The sequence below is a fragment of the Pseudophryne corroboree genome, chromosome 11, assembly GCF_028390025.1.
Source record: "Pseudophryne corroboree isolate aPseCor3 chromosome 11, aPseCor3.hap2, whole genome shotgun sequence".
NCBI lineage: Eukaryota > Metazoa > Chordata > Amphibia > Anura > Myobatrachidae > Pseudophryne > Pseudophryne corroboree.
This window is the reverse complement of record NC_086454.1, coordinates 129,913,064-129,923,063: the sequence shown is the minus strand read 5'-3', so window position 1 is coordinate 129,923,063 and position 10,000 is coordinate 129,913,064. Positions and strand designations below refer to the sequence as shown.

The following is a 10,000-nucleotide window of genomic DNA, read 5'->3' as shown; positions in this document are numbered from 1 at the left end:
GTGAGGAGAACCATTTCAATTTGGTCACACATTTGGATATTCAATTTGTACACAGAGTTATGATGTTCAGTCTAATCTGCAAATTGGTTCCAAGAGCATGTCTTAAAATTATTTTATTGTACTGATTCTGTTCATGCTGATAATCCCATCATAATTTTTTCAGTATCATTACAAACTGTAGAAAGAGCTTTTCCATAATTAAACTTTAAAGATAGCAACAATGGTATATACATTGTATTAATCTGTATTGTACCGTGCAGGAATAAACTTCATCAGTTGATCCAGAAGAGTTTTGAATTGACAACTGTAGCTGCCAGAAGGCTTTTTTGGTCATGTAAGCATATATAAAGTACAAATGCAAGCATACTCAAGGTAATGACCACTATTGGTCACAAATATCTCAATATAAAGACATTCTGTCATATCATTTTGAAGGCATTCAAGACTAAGGAGCACAAGGTTTGTGAGGCATGGAAAACATGACCAACATTTCCTCAATTTTATATATACACCTATTCAACATACAACAGCAAACTGAAAGTTTCTTTAAATTGTTTAATAGGTTATTAACTGCATGTCCCAAGCAGGCATTTCAGCAGTGGTCATTTGTTAAAAGTGTATATTTGGAGAATGAGCTACAACTAATAATATCCAATAAGATTACTGTAATTTGAAGAAAACTCTTTTCCACCATAATTCAGACCCCGTATTGGTCACAGTTCTGGCTACTTATGTGGCTCCATCTCTCAGGGGTTAGAGCACTGGTCTCGTAAACCAGGGGTCATGAGGTCCAATCTCACTGGGACCTAGTATTTCCCAATGTTAAAATAGTCTATGCAATATCTTTAAGTGAGGAGAACCATTTCAATTTGGTCACACATTTGGATATTCAATTTGTACACAGAGTTATGATGTTCAGTCTAATCTGCTGATTGGTTACAAGAGCATGTCTAAAACATATTTGTTGCATTTTATTGGGCCGATTCTGTTCATGCTGATAGTTCCAACAAGTTTTTCACTATTATTATGAAACTATGGTAAGAGCTTTCCAATAATGTAACTTTAATGATAGCACAAAAACACACACATTAGGAGGTTTTTAATACTTCTCACCCTGTTGTACACCTGTTCTGTTTCTGCTGACAGGCATGGTATTATCATTTCAGCTCACTACAGGACACTTTAACACAAAGTTGGAGAGCCATTAAAAATATGTCCAACTTTTTTAATATTTTCTATATAATTCAATTCAAGCAAAGACAGCTAATTTTTGCATTTATTTGATTTTCTGAAAAAGTTATATACTACATGCCTCAATCAAGGATATTGCAAACTTGTAGAATTTTTTTGTGAAAAGTCTACATTGGGACAAAAAGCGACAATAAAATGATAACAGAGATTTGAAATTTGCAGAAGATTTTTTTCCATCACTAAGCAGAATGAACATACATAGTGCTGAAGGCAAGGCTCCATAGCTCAGGGGTTAGAGCACTGGTCTTGTAAACCAGCGGTCGTGAGTTCAAATCTCACTGGGGCCTAGTGCTACTTTCTTGTTACTGCTGCTAAAATATAAATTGCAGCTCCCAATGTTGAAATAGTCTGCTCAAGAGCTTTAAGTGAGGAGAACCATTTCAATTTGGTCACACATTTGGATATTCAATTTGTACACAGAGTTATGATGTTCAGTCTAATCTGCAAATTGGTTCCAAGAGCATGTCTTAAAATTATTTTATTGTACTGATTCTGTTCATGCTGATAATCCCATCATAATTTTTCAGTATCATTACAAACTGTAGAAAGAGCTTTTCCATAATTAAACTTTAAAGATAGCAACAATGGTATATACATTGTATTAATCTGTATTGTACCGTGCAGGAATAAACTTCATCAGTTGATCCAGAAGAGTTTTGAATTGACAACTGTAGCTGCCAGAAGGCTTTTTTGGTCATGTAAGCATATATAAAGTACAAATGCAAGCATACTCAAGGTAATGACCACTATTGGTCACAAATATCTCAATATAAAGACATTCTGTCACATCATTTTGAAGGCATTCCAGACTAAGGAGCACAAGGTTTGTGAGGCATGGAAAACATGACCAACATTTCCTCAATTTTATATATACACCTATTCAACATACAACAGCAAACTGAAAGTTTCTTTAAATTGTTTAATAGGTTATTAACTGCATGTCCCAAGCAGGCATTTCAGCAGTGGTCATTTGTTAAAAGTGTATATTTGGAGAATGAGCTACAACTAATAATATCCAATAAGATTACTGAAATTTGAAGAAAACTCTTTTCCACCATAATTCAGACCCCGTATTGGTCACAGTTCTGGCTACTTATGTGGCTCCATCTCTCAGGGGTTAGAGCACTGGTCTCGTAAACCAGGGGTCATGAGGTCCAATCTCACTGGGACCTAGTGTTTCCCAATGTTAAAATAGTCTATGCAATATCTTTAAGTGAGGAGAACCATTTCAATTTGGTCACACATTTGGATATTCAATTTGTACACAGAGTTATGATGTTCAGTCTAATCTGCTGATTGGTTACAAGAGCATGTCTAAAACATATTTGTTGCATTTTATTGGGCCGATTCTGTTCATGCTGATAGTTCCAACAAGTTTTTCACTATTATTATGAAACTATGGTAAGAGCTTTCCAATAATTTAACTTTAATGATAGCACAAAAACACACACATTAGGAGGTTTTTAATACTTCTCACCCTGTTGTACACCTGTTCTGTTTCTGCTGACAGGCATGGTATTATCATTTCAGCTCACTACAGGACACTTTAACACAAAGTTGGAGAGCCATTAAAAATATGTCCAACTTTTTCAATATTTTCTATATAATTCAATTCAAGCAAAGACAGCTAATTTTTGCATTTATTTGATTTTCTGAAAAAGTTATATACTACATGCCTCAATCAAGGATATTGCAAATTTGTAGAATTTTTTTGTGAAAAGTCTACATTGGGACAAAAAGCGACAATAAAATGATAACAGAGATTTGAAATTTGCAGAAGATTTTTTTCCATCACTAAGCAGAATGAACATACATAGTGCTGAAGGCACGGCTCCATAGCTCAGGGGTTAGAGCACTGGTCTTGTAAACCAGCGGTCGTGAGTTCAAATCTCACTGGGGCCTAGTGCTACTTTCTTGTTACTGCTGCTAAAATATAAATTGCAGCTCCCAATGTTGAAATAGTCTGCTCAAGAGCTTTAAGTGAGGAGAACCATTTCAATTTGGTCACACATTTGGATATTCAATTTGTACACAGAGTTATGATGTTCAGTCTAATCTGCAAATTGGTTCCAAGAGCATGTCTTAAAATTATTTTATTGTACTGATTCTGTTCATGCTGATAATCCCATCATAATTTTTTCAGTATCATTACAAACTGTAGAAAGAGCTTTTCCATAATTAAACTTTAAAGATAGCAACAATGGTATATACATTGTATTAATCTGTATTGTACCGTGCAGGAATAAACTTCATCAGTTGATCCAGAAGAGTTTTGAATTGACAACTGTAGCTGCCAGAAGGCTTTTTTGGTCATGTAAGCATATATAAAGTACAAATGCAAGCATACTCAAGGTAATGACCACTATTGGTCACAAATATCTCAATATAAAGACATTCTGTCATATCATTTTGAAGGCATTCCAGACTAAGGAGCACAAGGTTTGTGAGGCATGGAAAACATGACCAACATTTCCTCAATTTTATATATACACCTATTCAACATACAACAGCAAACTGAAAGTTTCTTTAAATTGTTTAATAGGTTATTAACTGCATGTCCCAAGCAGGCATTTCAGCAGTGGTCATTTGTTAAAAGTGTATATTTGGAGAATGAGCTACAACTAATAATATCCAATAAGATTACTGAAATTTGAAGAAAACTCTTTTCCACCATAATTCAGACCCCGTATTGGTCACAGTTCTGGCTACTTATGTGGCTCCATCTCTCAGGGGTTAGAGCACTGGTCTCGTAAACCAGGGGTCATGAGGTCCAATCTCACTGGGACCTAGTGTTTCCCAATGTTAAAATAGTCTATGCAATATCTTTAAGTGAGGAGAACCATTTCAATTTGGTCACACATTTGGATATTCAATTTGTACACAGAGTTATGATGTTCAGTCTAATCTGCTGATTGGTTACAAGAGCATGTCTAAAACATATTTGTTGCATTTTATTGGGCCGATTCTGTCCATGCTGATAGTTCCAACAAGTTTTTCACTATTATTATGAAACTATGGTAAGAGCTTTCCAATAATTTAACTTTAATGATAGCACAAAAACACACACATTAGGAGGTTTTTAATACTTCTCACCCTGTTGTACACCTGTTCTGTTTCTGCTGACAGGCATGGTATTATCATTTCAGCTCACTACAGGACACTCTAACACAAAGTTGGAGAGCCATTAAAAATATGTCCAACTTTTTTAATATTTTCTATATAATTCAATTCAAGCAAAGACAGCTAATTTTTGCATTTATTTGATTTTCTGAAAAAGTTATATACTACATGCCTCAATCAAGGATATTGCAAATTTGTAGAATTTTTGTGTGAAAAGTCTACATTGGGACAAAAAGCGACAATAAAATGATAACAGAGATTTGAAATTTGCAGTAGATTTTTTTCCATCACTAAGCAGAATGAACATACATAGTGCTGAAGGCAAGGCTCCATAGCTCAGGGGTTAGAGCACTGGTCTTGTAAACCAGGGGTTGTGAGTTCAAATCTCACTCGGGCCTAGTGCTACTTTCTTGTTACTGCTGCTAAAATATAAATTGCAGCTCCCAATGTTGAAATAGTCTGCTCAAGAGCTTTAAGTGAGGAGAACCATTTCAATTTGGTCACACATTTGGATATTCAATTTGTACACAGAGTTATGATGTTCAGTCTAATCTGCAAATTGGTTCCAAGAGCATGTCTTAAAATTATTTTATTGTATTGACTCTGTTCATGCTGATAATCCCATCATAATTTTTCAGTATCATTACAAACTGTAGAAAGAGCTTTTCCATAATTAAACTTTAAAGATAGCAACAATGGTATATACATTGTATTGTACCATACATGAATCAACTTCATCAGTTGATCCAGAAGAGTTTTGAATTGACAACTGTAGCTGCCAGAAGGCTTTTTTGGTCATGTAAGCATATATAAAGTACAAATGCAAGCATACTCAAGGTAATGACCACTATTGGTCACAAATATCTCAATATAAAGACATTCTGTCATATCATTTTGAAGGCATTCCAGACTAAGGAGCACATGGTTTGTGAGGCATGGAAAACATGACCAACATTTCCTCAATTTTATATATACACCTATTCAACATACAGCAGCAAACTGAAAGTTTCTTTAAATTGTTTAATAGGTTATTAACTGCATGTCCCAAGCAGGCATTTCAGCAGTGGTCATTTGTTAAAAGTGTATATTTGGAGAATGAGCTACAACTAATAATATCCAATAAGATTACTGAAATTTGAAGAAAACTCTTTTCCACCATAATTCAGACCCCGTATTGGTCACAGTTCTGGCTACTTATGTGGCTCCATAGCTCAGGGGTTAGAGCACTGGTCTCGTAAACCAGGGGTCATGAGGTCCAATCTCACTGGGACCTAGTGTTTCCCAATGTTAAAATAGTCTATGCAATATCTTTAAGTGAGGAGAACCATTTCAATTTGGTCACATATTTGGATGGTTAATTTGGACAAAGACATATGATGTTCAGTCTAATCTGCTGATTGGTTACAAGAGCATGTCTAAAACATATTTGTTGCATTTTATTGGGCCGATTCTGTTCATGCTGATAGTTCCAACAAGTTTTTCACTATTATTATGAAACTATGGTAAGAGCTTTCCAATAATTTTACTTTAATGATAGCAAAAAAACACACACATTAGGAGGTTTTTAATACTTCTCACCCTGTTGTACACCTGTTCTGTTTCTGCTGACAGGCATGGTATTATCATTTCAGCTCACTACAGGACACTCTAACACAAAGTTGGAGAGCCATTAAAAATATGTCCAACTTTTTCAATATTTTCTATATAATTCAATTCAAGCAAAGACAGCTAATTTTTGCATTTATTTGATTTTCTGAAAAAGTTATATACTACATGCCTCAATCAAGGATATTGCAAATTTGTAGAATTTTTTTGTGAAAAGTCTACATTGGGACAAAAAGCGACAATAAAATGATAACAGAGATTTGAAATTTGCAGAAGATTTTTTTCCATCACTAAGCAGAATGAACATACATAGTGCTGAAGGCAAGGCTCCATAGCTCAGGGGTTAGAGCACTGGTCTTGTAAACCAGGGGTCGTGAGTTCAAATCTCACTGGGGCCTAGTGCTCCTTTCTTGTTACTGCTGCTAAAATATAAATTGCAGCTCCCAATGTTGAAATAGTCTGCTCAAGAGCTTTAAGTGAGGAGAACCATTTCAATTTGGTCACACATTTGGATATTTAATTTGTACACAGAGTTATGATGTTCAGTCTAATCTGCAAATTGGTTCCAAGAGCATGTCTTAAAATTATTTTATTGTACTGATTCTGTTCATGCTGATAATCCCATCATAATTTTTCAGTATCATTACAAACTGTAGAAAGAGCTTTTCCATAATTAAACTTTAAAGATAGCAACAATGGTATATACATTGTATTAATCTGTATTGTACCATGCAGGAATCAACTTCATCAGTTGATCCAGAAGAGTTTTGAATTGACAACTGTAGCTGCCAGAAGGCTTTTTTGGTCATGTAAGCATATATAAAGTACAAATGCAAGCATACTCAAGGTAATGACCACTATTGGTCACAAATATCTCAATATAAAGACATTCTGTCATATCATTTTGAAGGCATTCCAGACTAAGGAGCACAAGGTTTGTGAGGCATGGAAAACATGACCAACATTTCCTCAATTTTATATATATACCTATTCAACATACAACAGCAAACTGAAAGTTTCTTTAAATTGTTTAATAGGTTATTAACTGCATGTCCCAAGCAGGCATTTCAGCAGTGGTCATTTGTTAAAAGTGTATATTTGGAGAATGAGATACAACTAATAATATCCAATAAGATTACTGAAATTTGAAGAAAACTCTTTTCCACCATAATTCAGACCCCGTATTGGTCACAGTTCAGGCTACTTATGTGGCTCCATCTCTCAGGGGTTAGAGCACTGGTCTCGTAAACCAGGGGTCATGAGGTCCAATCTCACTGGGACCTAGTGTTTCCCAATGTTAAAATAGTCTATGCAATATCTTTAAGTGAGGAGAACCATTTCAATTTGGTCACACATTTGGATATTCAACTTGTACACAGAGTTATGATGTTCAGTCTAATCTGCTGATTGGTTACAAGAGCATGTCTAAAACATATTTGTTGCATTTTATTGGGCCGATTCTGTTCATGCTGATAGTTCCAACAAGTTTTTCATTATTATTATGAAACTATGGTAAGAGCTTTCCAATAATTTTACTTTAATGATAGCAAAAAAACACACACATTAGGAGGTTTTTAATACTTCTCACCCTGTTGTACACCTGTTCTGTTTCTGCTGACAGGCATGGTATTATCATTTCAGCTCACTACAGGACACTCTAACACAAAGTTGGAGAGCCATTAAAAATATGTCCAACTTTTTCAATATTTTCTATATAATTCAATTCAAGCAAAGACAGATAATTTTTGCATTTATTTGATTTTCTGAAAAAGTTATATACTACATGCCTCAATCAAGGATATTGCATATTTGTAGAATTTTTTTGTGAAAAGTCTACATTGGGACAAAAAGCGACAATAAAATGATAACAGAGATTTGAAATTTGCAGAACATTTTTTTCCATCACTAAGCAGAATGAACATACATAGTGCTGAAGGCAAGGCTCCATAGCTCAGGGGTTAGAGCACTGGTTTTGTAAACCAGGGGTTGAGAGTTCAAATCTCACTGGGGCCTAGTGCTACTTTCTTGTTACTGCTGCTAAAATATAAATTGCAGCTCCCAATGTTGAAATAGTCTGCTCAAGAGCTTTAAGTGAGGAGAACCATTTCAATTTGGTCACACATTTGGATATTCAATTTGTACACAGAGTTATGATGTTCAGTCTAATCTGTAAATTGGTTCCAAGAGCATGTCTTAAAATTATTTTATTGTATTGACTCTGTTCATGCTGATAATCCCATCATCATTTTTCAGTATCATTACAAACTGTAGAAAGAGCTTTTCCATAATTAAACTTTAAAGATAGCAACAATGGTATATACATTGTATTGTACCGTGCATGAATCAACTTCATCAGTTGATCCAGAAGAGTTTTGAATTGACAACTGTAGCTGCCAGAAGGCTTTTTTGGTCATGTAAGCATATATAAAGTACAAATGCAAGCATACTCAAGGTAATGACCACTATTGGTCACAAATATCTCAATATAAAGACATTCTGTCATATCATTTTGAAGGCATTCCAGACTAAGGAGCACAAGGTTTGTGAGGCATGGAAAACATGACCAACATTTCCTCAATTTTATATATACACCTATTCAACATACAGCAGCAAACTGAAAGTTTCTTTAAATTGTTTAATAGGTTATTAACTGCATGTCCCAAGCAGGCATTTCAGCAGTGGTCATTTGTTAAAAGTGTATATTTGGAGAATGAGCTACAACTAATAATATCCAATAAGATTACTGAAATTTGAAGAAAACTCTTTTCCACCATAATTCAGACCCCGTATTGGTCACAGTTCTGGCTACTTATGTGGCTCCATAGCTCAGGGGTTAGAGCACTGGTCTCGTAAACCAGGGGTCATGAAGTCCAATCTCACTGGGACCTAGTGTTTCCCAATGTTAAAATAGTCTATGCAATATCTTTAAGTGAGGAGAACCATTTCAATTTGGTCACATATTTGGATGGTTAATTTGGACAAAGACATATGATGTTCAGTCTAATCTGCTGATTGGTTACAAGAGCATGTCTAAAACATATTTGTTGCATTTTATTGGGCCGATTCTGTTCATGCTGATAGTTCCAACAAGTTTTTCACTATTATTATGAAACTATGGTAAGAGCTTTCCAATAATTTTACTTTAATGATAGCAAAAAAACACACACATTAGGAGGTTTTTAATACTTCTCACCCTGTTGTACACCTGTTCTGTTTCTGCTGACAGGCATGGTATTATCATTTCAGCTCACTACAGGACACTCTAACACACAGTTGGAGAGCCATTAAAAATATGTCCAATTTTTTCAATATTTTCTATATAATTCAATTCAAGCAAAGACAGCTAATTTTTGCATTTATTTGATTTTCTGAAAAAGTTATATACTACATGCCTCAATCAAGGATATTGCAAATTTGTAGAATTTTTTTGTGAAAAGTCTACATTGGGACAAAAAGCGACAATAAAATGATAACAGAGATTTGAAATTTGCAGAAGATTTTTTTCCATCACTAAGCAGAATGAACATACATAGTGCTGAAGGCAAGGCTCCATAGCTCAGGGGTTAGAGCACTGGTCTTGTAAACCAGGGGTCGTGAGTTCAAATCTCACTGGGGCCTAGTGCTACTTTCTTGTTACTGCTGCTAAAATATAAATTGCAGCTCCCAATGTTGAAATAGTCTGCTCAAGAGCTTTAAGTGAGGAGAACCATTTCAATTTGGTCACACATTTGGATATTCAATTTGTACACAGAGTTATGATGTTCAGTCTAATCTGCAAATTGGTTCCAAGAGCATGTCTTAAAATTATTTTATTGTACTGATTCTGTTCATGCTGATAATCCCATCATAATTTTTCAGTATCATTACAAACTGTAGAAAGAGCTTTTCCATAATTAAACTTTAAAGATAGCAACAATGGTATATACATTGTATTAATCTGTATTGTACCGTGCAGGAATAAACTTCATCAGTTGATCCAGAAGAGTTTTGAATTGACAACTGTAGCTGCCAGAAGGCTTTTTTG

General features: G+C 34.8%; 6 non-coding genes across 6 annotated transcripts; all 6 read left to right on the top strand.

The window, feature by feature from the left end:
• The first annotated feature begins 1,465 nt into the window (after positions 1–1,465).
• On the top strand, positions 1,466–1,538 carry TRNAT-UGU (transfer RNA threonine (anticodon UGU)). The gene has a single exon. It is a non-coding gene; the product is annotated as a tRNA-Thr (tRNA).
• Positions 1,539–3,080: 1,542 nt separating this feature from the next.
• Positions 3,081–3,153, top strand: TRNAT-UGU (transfer RNA threonine (anticodon UGU)). Its single transcript has one exon. It is a non-coding gene; the product is annotated as a tRNA-Thr (tRNA).
• A 1,543-nt stretch (positions 3,154–4,696) lies between these two features.
• Positions 4,697–4,769, top strand: TRNAT-UGU (transfer RNA threonine (anticodon UGU)). The gene has a single exon. It is a non-coding gene; the product is annotated as a tRNA-Thr (tRNA).
• Positions 4,770–6,301: 1,532 nt separating this feature from the next.
• TRNAT-UGU (transfer RNA threonine (anticodon UGU)) lies at positions 6,302–6,374 on the top strand. The gene has a single exon. It is a non-coding gene; the product is annotated as a tRNA-Thr (tRNA).
• A 1,542-nt stretch (positions 6,375–7,916) lies between these two features.
• On the top strand, positions 7,917–7,989 carry TRNAT-UGU (transfer RNA threonine (anticodon UGU)). Its single transcript has one exon. It is a non-coding gene; the product is annotated as a tRNA-Thr (tRNA).
• Positions 7,990–9,521: 1,532 nt separating this feature from the next.
• Positions 9,522–9,594, top strand: TRNAT-UGU (transfer RNA threonine (anticodon UGU)). Its single transcript has one exon. It is a non-coding gene; the product is annotated as a tRNA-Thr (tRNA).
• The last annotated feature ends 406 nt before the right edge of the window (positions 9,595–10,000 follow it).